The 9,569-nt window shown below is 38.8% G+C and overlaps 1 long non-coding RNA gene across 5 annotated transcripts; it reads left to right on the top strand.

Annotated features, from left to right (window-relative positions):
- The first annotated feature begins 1,936 nt into the window (after positions 1 to 1,936).
- On the top strand, positions 1,937 to 5,938 carry LOC104246499 (uncharacterized). 5 transcript variants are annotated; one of them, XR_715970.2, is made up of 5 exons: positions 1,937 to 2,464; positions 4,426 to 4,485; positions 4,757 to 4,852; positions 5,006 to 5,133; positions 5,239 to 5,938. It is a non-coding gene; the product is annotated as an uncharacterized lncRNA (long non-coding RNA). The 5 variants fall into 5 exon arrangements; XR_011401198.1 differs by lacking the exon at positions 4,426 to 4,485 and adding an exon at positions 3,624 to 3,696; XR_011401197.1 differs by lacking the exon at positions 4,426 to 4,485 and adding an exon at positions 3,624 to 4,198.
- Positions 5,939 to 9,569: the final 3,631 nt, after the last annotated feature.

The raw sequence follows: 9,569 nt of genomic DNA, 5'->3' as shown, positions 1-9,569 counted from the left end.
CATAATTTTGTGATCCGCACAAATCAATTAAGGTCCGCAATTCTTCGTACACTTAGAAAAATTTTTGGTCCACAATTCCTGTAAGTCACACTCAACCTGTAGCGCACTTCAAATCAAGTTAGAATAAAAACAACACCTAAATACAAAAGAAAAAGGAAAAGAAACACGAGTCGAATCCCAAGAAGCGCTTGATTTATCGTGGCATGAAGCAGAATACCCTCAAGTGAAATGAATAACTGCCATGACGTGGCTATCTCCAAGCTTTCCCAAATAGTGATTCACCCGATGACCAGTAACTCGGAATACTTCATTATTTTTATTCTTCAAGTCTAATACACCAAAAGGTGTCATACCCACGATTTCAAAAGGACCACTCCATTTAGACTTTAGCTTCCCGGAAAACATCCTCAACCTTGAGTTAAACAACAGTACAAGATCGCCCACCTTAACTCATTATTCTAAATGTATTTGTCGTGAAGATATTTTATCTTTTCTTTGTACAAGGACGAACTTACATAAGCATGGTACCAGAACTCATCCAATTCATTCAAATGTACAACCCTCAAGTTAGTGGCTCCATCTCAATAAAGATTCAACTTCTTTAGAGCCCACATGACCTTGTGCTCAAGTTCCTTCGGAAGGTAACAAGCTTTCCCAAACACCAACTGATATGGTGACATTTTGATAGGTGTTTTGTAAGCCGTCCGATAAGCCCATAATGCATCATCAAGCTTTTTGGACCAATCCGTCTGATTCACACTCATCGTTTTAGACAAATACTCTTGATCTCCCGGTTGGAGACTTCCACTTGTCTACTAGCTTGTGGATGATAGGGAGTCATGAATTTATGAGTAACACCATACTTTCCAAGTAAAGTGTTGAAAGTTTTATTGCAAAAATGTGAACCCCCATCGCTTATAATAGCCTGCGGAATACCAAACCTTTTGAAAATATTTTTCTTCAAGAACGCCACCATATTTCTCGCCTCAATGTTAGGTAGAGCAACGACCTCAACCCACTTGGACACATAATCCACATCGACCAAGATGTATGTGTTTCCACAGAACTCATAAAAGGGCCCATAAAGTCAATACCTAACACATCAAAAATATCAATCTCCAAAATGGTAGTGAGAGACATTTCATTTTTCTTTGAGATTCCACCGGCCCGTTGACATTCATTACATCTTTTCACTAACTCACTTGAATCCTTGTAAAGAGTGGGCCAATAGAAACCAAAACTAAGCACTTTGGTTACCGTTCTCGCTCCACCATGATGGCCATCATATGACAATGAATGACAAGCCCTAAAAATTTCACCTTGCTCTTCTTCCGGTACACATCTTCTAATCACCCATTTCGTACAAATATGGAAGAGGTATGGTTCTTTCCAATAATAATCATGACAATCCTGTTTGAGCTTCTTCTTTTGATTTGAAGAGAACTCATCCAGAATGATTCCACACACAAGAAAATTTGCTAGACCCGCGAATCATGGCACCTCTTTCATTGAAATAGCGAAGGCTTACTCATCGGGGAAAGAGTCATTAATTTCAAGGCCATCATGCGGCTTCCCCTCCTCCTCCAAACGAGACAAGTGGTACGCCACTTGATTTTCACTACCTTTTCTATCTTGGATGTCAAATAAAACTCTTGCAACAAAATCACCCATCTCATCAACCGAGGTTTGGGGTCCTTCTTGCTCATAAGATAACGAATCGCCACGTGATCCGTGTGGACAATGACTTTTGCACCCTTCACACTACAACAAAACTCACTTTTAGTGGCAATTATTTAATGGCCATAGCATAAATGCCGTTAAATTATTTTATGAACTTAGCTATTACCGACGCTTAAACTTTAGCTAGTATTAACTACTCTTTTAATGGCAAATAAGACATATGGCTTGCAAAAATTAATAATCGAGAGACCACTTTAATAATTGTGCACTTCTCTCCAATTCCTTTTTACTGTTCAAAAATTCCCTCCCTTTGTCCTGCTCACCAAAATGCCTCCGCTCCCACCATCGTCGTATGTTCCTCCATTCCATCGCCGCCGCCCGTCAACTTGCAGAATAAGAATCACACTCTTCGTTCGCCACGCGTTGTACTTTCCCTGCCTCTTAGAATTGTAGAATCACATGCACAATTGTTTATATTATGTTTTCTGTTCTTCGTGATTTTGTTTGCTCTGTTCGTCAAATGCGATTTGGTTATCTCAAACATTCTCTGTTTGATTTGCTTCAATTAGTGCTATGTGATTGCTAAGTTGAACATCTATGCAAATTTTCATTACTTTCTAAGCGAATGCGCATAACATATTTGATCTTTTTAAAGCAACTAGGGTTTGTCAATTTTAACTTCTAATGATTACAGTGGCAGAGTCGAGATATTTGTTGTGAGATGATTATTTCAGATGGATGTTACATTGCTATTGGTTGAAATGCTCAAGATCGAAACATGGAGGTACTATCCTTTTGTGAACAGATTATTAAGCTATTATTGTAATTATACGCAATATACTTGTTGAAAGTTGCATATTTTATGGTTAAGTTAACAAAATTCTAGTATACACTTTGCTCACTTTGTCGATTAACAAAACTGAATTATTAACAGGGGAAATGCTCTATATTCTTCGACATAATTGAAAATGCTGAGTAGTCTTCAAATGCTACATATATTGAAGTCTCTTGAGCTGGAACAAGGGATATTCATTAGTATGTCTTACTTAAATGTGCCATTTACAAAAATATACCTCAAAATTGAGTGGTTCTTAATCTAAAGAGTGAGATTAATGTTTGAATTTCTTTCATAGAGTGGCTGACCCAATGCAATTATCTACTCTCTTTAGTTCCTTTTTTTGTTAGAGTTTGTTCAAAATATAAAATAGTTGGATATTAAACTTATAACTATTTTTCCAACTTTAATCTGCACATGTATTATAACTTTGTACCTCTACCACTTTGTTGTTAACAAGGATAACTCCGATATGTTTATGGGCCGGTTGTTTGGACAAAGGTTGGCCAAGCTATTGGGCATGGTGCTAAACAGCAAAATGCCAAGGAATTAGACAGCCCAAGAAGACATTTGCTTGGAATCCAGGTTGAGTTAGGAAGCATGTGACAAAAGGATAAAGGGGGTGTCATTAGCAGTTTTTAAAATTATGTGTATTGTGATCATGCTTAGCCAAAGTTTGTGCTTCTCAAGTCCTTTTCTGAATCAATCTAATTCCCTATCCCCTTTCTGGTTACCTATCATATTTATGTAGTTCTGCCATTTTCATTTGTTGTTTACGTTCTAGAGTTGCAATATTCTAGTTGTTGAGATCAATATAGTATATATAAATTACTATTTATGTTGAATAATTCTGGTTGTTACACAATTTCGTCTGATCTATATATTTCTAGAGAGAATATTCTAACTCTATCTTGTTGGAATTAGATAGATTGAATTTTAACTGTCATATGCTTAAGAAAAAATAACTCACTCGCTTTTCTATTACCGAGTTCCTTGTAGCAGTTGTGATTTATGTTTTCGTGATTGGTTATTATCTTCTATTTCTAATTAAATATATTAAACTTCTTAGGATGCAGTAGTTATATATAAAATCCTTTGCTAGTTGCAGGTCAATCTTATCAATGACTCTGCTCCTTTTTTGAATCTGATCAATTCACTTTGCTCCTCCAGCATTTTATGATGTAATTCAAGAAACTCTATCTCTTCTTCTCCCATCTCTTTCTTGGAATCCTAAAAGAATAGAACTAGAATGAATATAGCCCATTTTCTATCAGTTAATCTCTCTTATACTAAGTTAGGTGGATTCTTTTCAGGGATGACAATAGCTAAATAAAATGACTTGTAGTGTTTTTGTGGATTATGAATGTTATTCTGAGTTTTAAATATTGAGTTTCATATCTATAGTTGCTAGACTGTAGAAAATCAAAAATTCTTTCCCACCCCTAACATTCTTATTATGGGTTTCTGTATTATAGAAACATATATCACAGGTTTAATCTGTAGTCACTTCTCCACTATGGGTTGTAAGAAAAATTTCTCCATCTATCTTTTCACGGCATACTGATGGAACTTCATGGTTTATCACTTGAAAACATACCCGGTTAGCATAACTCTGCTACAAGATTTTATAATGTAAGGAGTTGGAGGGGTCAGAGGTTAGAACCAGTGAGAGATCAATTAAGGGTATACCCTTTTCTTCAATTATGCTCAGTTTTCTTGTGTTGAGTTTCTTGAAAAAGTGCTTCATCAACCTCTCGCATGATACTTCACTTTTCTGTATTGAATAGCAATAATCTCTTTTTTTGGGTGCAAATTATGGCATTTTATCTTGATTTCCATGCTAATGTTAACTTGGCATTTACCTGTCTCTATTGAGCAGTAGTTTGTGTTTGATTGATGTTATTTTGTAGGAGGGTGAAGTCAAGTATTTTGTGTACAAGAGTTCTATAAACTAGAATGTATCCAGTCGAGTACGTCAATTCATGCTTTAAAGTATTGTATATTATGTGTAGAAGATTCTACATTGCATTTATCTTTGCATATGTCTTTTGTTCGTGTACTTTTCATAACCATTGCTTGTTGTTTGATGTATCAATAAAATCCTAAGATGTTTTTAGTATTGACTGATTAGAGCATCTAGGAGTCAAACTAATATCATCCAAAATTAAATTGTCTAGTGATTTCTTTTAGATTATAGAAAACTTTAGCTATGAATCTTCTGATTGGGTATCATTGCGGTAGGCCCAACTATGGATCCAAACTTGACATACTCTGATAGGCTAGCCAACAAGTTCTTGGAGCGTTGGGGCGCTGCCCGAAGTATATATAAAATTGGAGGTAAGAAATAGTAAACCTGATAAACTGAATAAGGGGCTACAAAAATTGTTGAATTTGTTCTCAAGGCATAATGAACTATATATTAAGCTTACTCCTTTTCTCTTTCTGGTAAATATTTTCCTACTCTATGGCTTGTGGTTTTACGAACCAAAGGGTAAGGAATGCAAGGAGGATCACAAATCTAGTGAAGGGATAGAGAAGAATGTTGAACATTGGTTCCATGTCTACAGGTGCTTGGGTAGCAGCAATGAGCTGATGAGAGATGATTGCATTGAGTAGTGGTAACTATGGATTTTAACCTATTATGTGTTCTCTTTTGCTTAGGTTTTGGACCAAAAATGTATAAAAGTATTCCCAAAAACTAATTTACTCTGCTTACTTACAAGGTTTGGTCAAAATGAGGCAAAGAAGCCAAAATAAACTCATGAAGGAGTAAACTTGCACAGACTAAAGACTGGGAATTGGAGCGCGGAGAGCGAGCAAAATACGTGGTCGCTTGAGGAACACCGCTGAGGCGTCCACAAATATACGGCCCGCTAAAGTAAAGTTCAGAGAGGCTAATTTGGGCACAAATTCTACCGCTAACTGCAATGGAAAAGTGCAGCCATAGAATATCTGATGTGGCCGCGGAATATCTAACGCAGTCGCGAAATATCTAACGCAGCTGTGGTGGTATTTTTGCTGAGAACGGTGATTGAAGTTCAGAAACCCTGCAAGTCATGCTTAAATAGAAGAATGCGGTTCGCGTTCAAATTACGTGGCCGCGATGGAAGCACACGCGAACGCGGATGAAATTACGCTGTCCACGAAACCAAGTCCAACCCAAGCCCAGAATTGAAGAAACGCGGACTGCGGTCATTATTACGCGGCTAATTCTCTGTAGGGGCATTTTTGTCTGGGAATTTCAGCCTAGTATAAATAGATTATTTTCACATTATTAGGTTAAGTTTTGTCAAGGAGAACACGTGAACGACTCGTTTTTGCCTTTTGAGTAATTCTAGAGTAGATTCATCTTCAATCTTTAGATTTTCATCTTGTATTTGAATATTATGGCTTATATTTCATCTTTATCCTTGATTTCTGCTAGTTTCATGAGTAGCTAAATCCATAGCTAGGGTTGTGACCCAACCTTAGTGTGGATATTTAATGGGTTTTGAATTTTAGGGCTTAATTGTTTATGGGCTACTGATATTTAGCCTAATTAATGCTTTAATTGTAGAATTAGTGGTTGCAAATACTGATTCGTGCCTTTATGACTTAGACTCTTCGTGAGAAAGAGGGACTAAGTCTAGGAAAATTAGGCTAACAAGGAATTGGGGTAAATTCAAGAGATTGATAGCCCCAATTAAAGGGTTAAACCTAGAGATAATAATACCCGACTTGAGCCAATATTATTTGTTATGCATGAACACCCATTTGGACTTGAGAAAGCTAAATTGGGGAAAGTCACTCAAACTACTGAGAGGTATAGAGTGAGCACTTATGTGTGATGGTTATAACACGATCCCAATCATAACAAGCTTGCCCTGAATTCTCGATACCCGTTAGATATTCGCCTAGGCGGAAGTCAGTATCCTGGTCCATTTTAATCTTTGAAAACAACCAACAAAAATATTGTACTTAGCTTTATCTATTGCACATTATAGAATAGAAGTAGAAGTAGAAAGCAAAATCAACCATTTGTGAAAATACAATTAAGAGCAAAACTCGCATTTTTACTCAGATATTAACCTAACTCCAAACTCATTAACTCCCTGTGGATTCGATCCCAACCTTTGATGGGTAAAACTGCATCGATAATCCTTGCAACTCTATAATAGTGCAGGTTTGGAACCGATCAATTTTTGGCATCGATGCCGGGGAGTTAAATGATTTTAGCTATATCTCCGAGTATTTGTGTGTTTTATTTTTCTTTCCTTTCGATTTTCTAATTTGTTTGTGAATTGTTCTAAGCTACAATATGGCTCTTAAAAATGATGCTCCCGAAAATTTGCCTTTGAGGGAGAAGCTAGATGATGATAGTGTAGATGAGGTTCAACCCGAACCTCAAGCACAAAGGAGAGGCCGACCGCCACATGATAATAAACCCTCCCCCACCTCTAGCAAGGGCAGCACACCGGGTGTTGCCCAACGAAGGATACGCAAGTGCAATAGCCCCGCCCCGGATTGGGGCGGGCAACTTCCAAATAACCCATGTGATGCTTACACTCTTGGAACATCGGGGTTTCTTCACCAGATCTCCACATCAAAATGCCTACAAGCATCTCAAGGGTTTTATTGAAACATGCTGGGGGAGCAAGCAAACTAACATTTCTGAGGACGTGTTGAGATTAAGGCTTTTCCATTCTCTCTATGGGGGAAGGCTTTGGATTGGCTTGAAAGGTTGCCCAACCATTCCATCACTAGTTGGGATGAGTTGGCCGAGAAATTCATTGCAAAGTTCTTTTCGCTGGGGCATATGGCGACGCTGAGAGATGAGATCCTTGCCTTCAAACAAGAGCCAAATTAACCACTTCACGAGATCTGGGAAAGGTATCGGACGATGGTGAAAGAATGTCCGAACAATGACATGACCGAAGCAATGATCCAGCAAACATTCTACCGTGACATCAACACTACCAAGTATGTGTAGTTAACCAACTCACCGGGGGAAACTTTATGAACACTCCTTAGCTGAGGCGTGTGATATACTTGATGAGATGAAGAACACTTCCTCCGCATGACAAAGTTGAGCTAATGTGCCACAAGGTGATCCCAATGTCATTCATCTGCACAAAGAGCTCCATGACCACGGCGAAGCAATAGCCGAGTTAACTACAACTATGAACCAGTTGGCCAAAGATCAATTGCAATAAGTTCAGGGGTCAAAGCAAGTGAATGCCATGGAAGGGGTAAATGTGATGGTCAATAAGAGGAGGCAAAAAGGTCAACAAAGTCAATGAAATCCGGATCAATATGAGCAAGGTGGTAGTGGTTACAACCAAGATGATGTGTATGATGAGCAAAGTAAAGAGCTTTAGTATGTGAACAACTACCAAGGACAACGGGGCAATGCTCCGAATCAACAACAACAATGGAGATCCCAAGGAAATTGGGGAAATCAAAATCAACAAGGAAATTAGAATAGTGGAAACAACAACAACCAAAGCAACTGGGGGACACAACAATCAAAATTGGGGCAACCAAGGTAACCATGGCAACTGGGGAGACAATAACAATAGCAATTGGGGAGGCAACAACAACCAAGGGGGTTGGAATAACGGTAATTAGGGTAATCGGGGGCCGGGCTTTCAAAGGCCTCCGATGTTTCAACAACCTAACAACCCGCCTCCATTTCTGTCTCAAGGTGCTAGCTCGTCCAACAATGAGATGGGATAGATTGAGTCAATTTTTGAGCAAATAATGAAGAAAAACGCCGACTTCGATGCCCAACTGGCGTCCCACAATACTTCTATCCGCAACTTAGAGGTTCAACTTGTCCAAATTTCCCAAGTGTTTAATACTCGCCCTAAGGGGCACTACCTAGTGACACGGTAGTAAACCCGAAGGGAGGGAACAATACAGGCCATGCTATGGCGGTGACTACAAGGAGTTGTAGAGGTGGAGTTTCTAGTATCTCTAATGAAAGAAAGGTTGTGAGTGATGGTGTGTTGGTGCAAGAGGATGATGAGCAAAACAATGATGTGCAAGTGAGTGATGAGAATGTAAATGAAGAGGTAAGAATTGAAATTGATGACAACGTGGAGGAGACACAAAATGATGTGAACCCATCTAGGGAACACGTGATAGACATATCGGAAACGGTAGTGCCCAAAGCCAAGGCTCTTTTGCCAAGGCCTCCTCCACCATACCCTCAAAGGCTTGCTAAACAAAACAATGAGAACTAGTTCAAGAAATTTATTGATATGATGAAAAGTTTGTCCATCAATGTGCCTTTGGTGGAAGCTCTAGAACAAATGCCAGGATATGCCAAGTTTATGAAAGACTTGGTAACAAAGAAGAAATCCATGAATTATGAAACGATCAAGATGACGCACCAAGTGAGTGCCATTGTACATTCTGTGGCCCTAAAGCTAGAAGACCCTGATGCTTTTACAATCCGTGCACTATTGGTAATGCCTATTTTGCCAAAGCTTTGTGTGACTTAGGGGAAAGCATTAACTTGATGCCATATTCCGTGTTTAAGACATTGGGGATTGGGCAACTAAGACCCACATCCATGAGGTTGCATATGGTGGATAGGACAATGAAGAGGCCATTGGGAATTATAGATGATGTGCTAGTGCGGGTCGACAAGTTCATACTTCCCGCAGATTTTGTGATTTTTGACAGCGAGGTTGACTATGAGGTGCCGTATTAGGGAGACCTTTTCTAACTATAGGGAAGACTTTAGTTGATGTGGAAGCAGGGGAGCTTACCTTCTGGGTGGGTGATGAAAAAGTTGTGTTCCATGTCTGCAAATCAATAAGGTAGCCCAATAGCAATGAAGTATGTTCATTTGTGGATCTTGTGACCGAGGTAAACGTTGAAGACACAAGTGCTATGATAAATATGGAGGACCCTTTAGAAGATGTGTTGTTGAACCATGATGTGACTGAGGATAAAGGCTTGGTGGTATATGTCAATGCTTTGCAAGGAATGAGTTCATACACATATGAGCCCAGGAAACTTTCCTTGGATATTGAGAACCGAAAGACTCCACTAACAAAGCCCTCAA

Source organism: Nicotiana sylvestris, chromosome 7, assembly GCF_000393655.2.
Source record: "Nicotiana sylvestris chromosome 7, ASM39365v2, whole genome shotgun sequence".
NCBI classification, from domain to species: domain Eukaryota; kingdom Viridiplantae; phylum Streptophyta; class Magnoliopsida; order Solanales; family Solanaceae; genus Nicotiana; species Nicotiana sylvestris.
The sequence above is the reverse complement of the archived record's forward strand: the minus strand, read 5'-3'. Positions and strand labels throughout refer to the sequence as shown.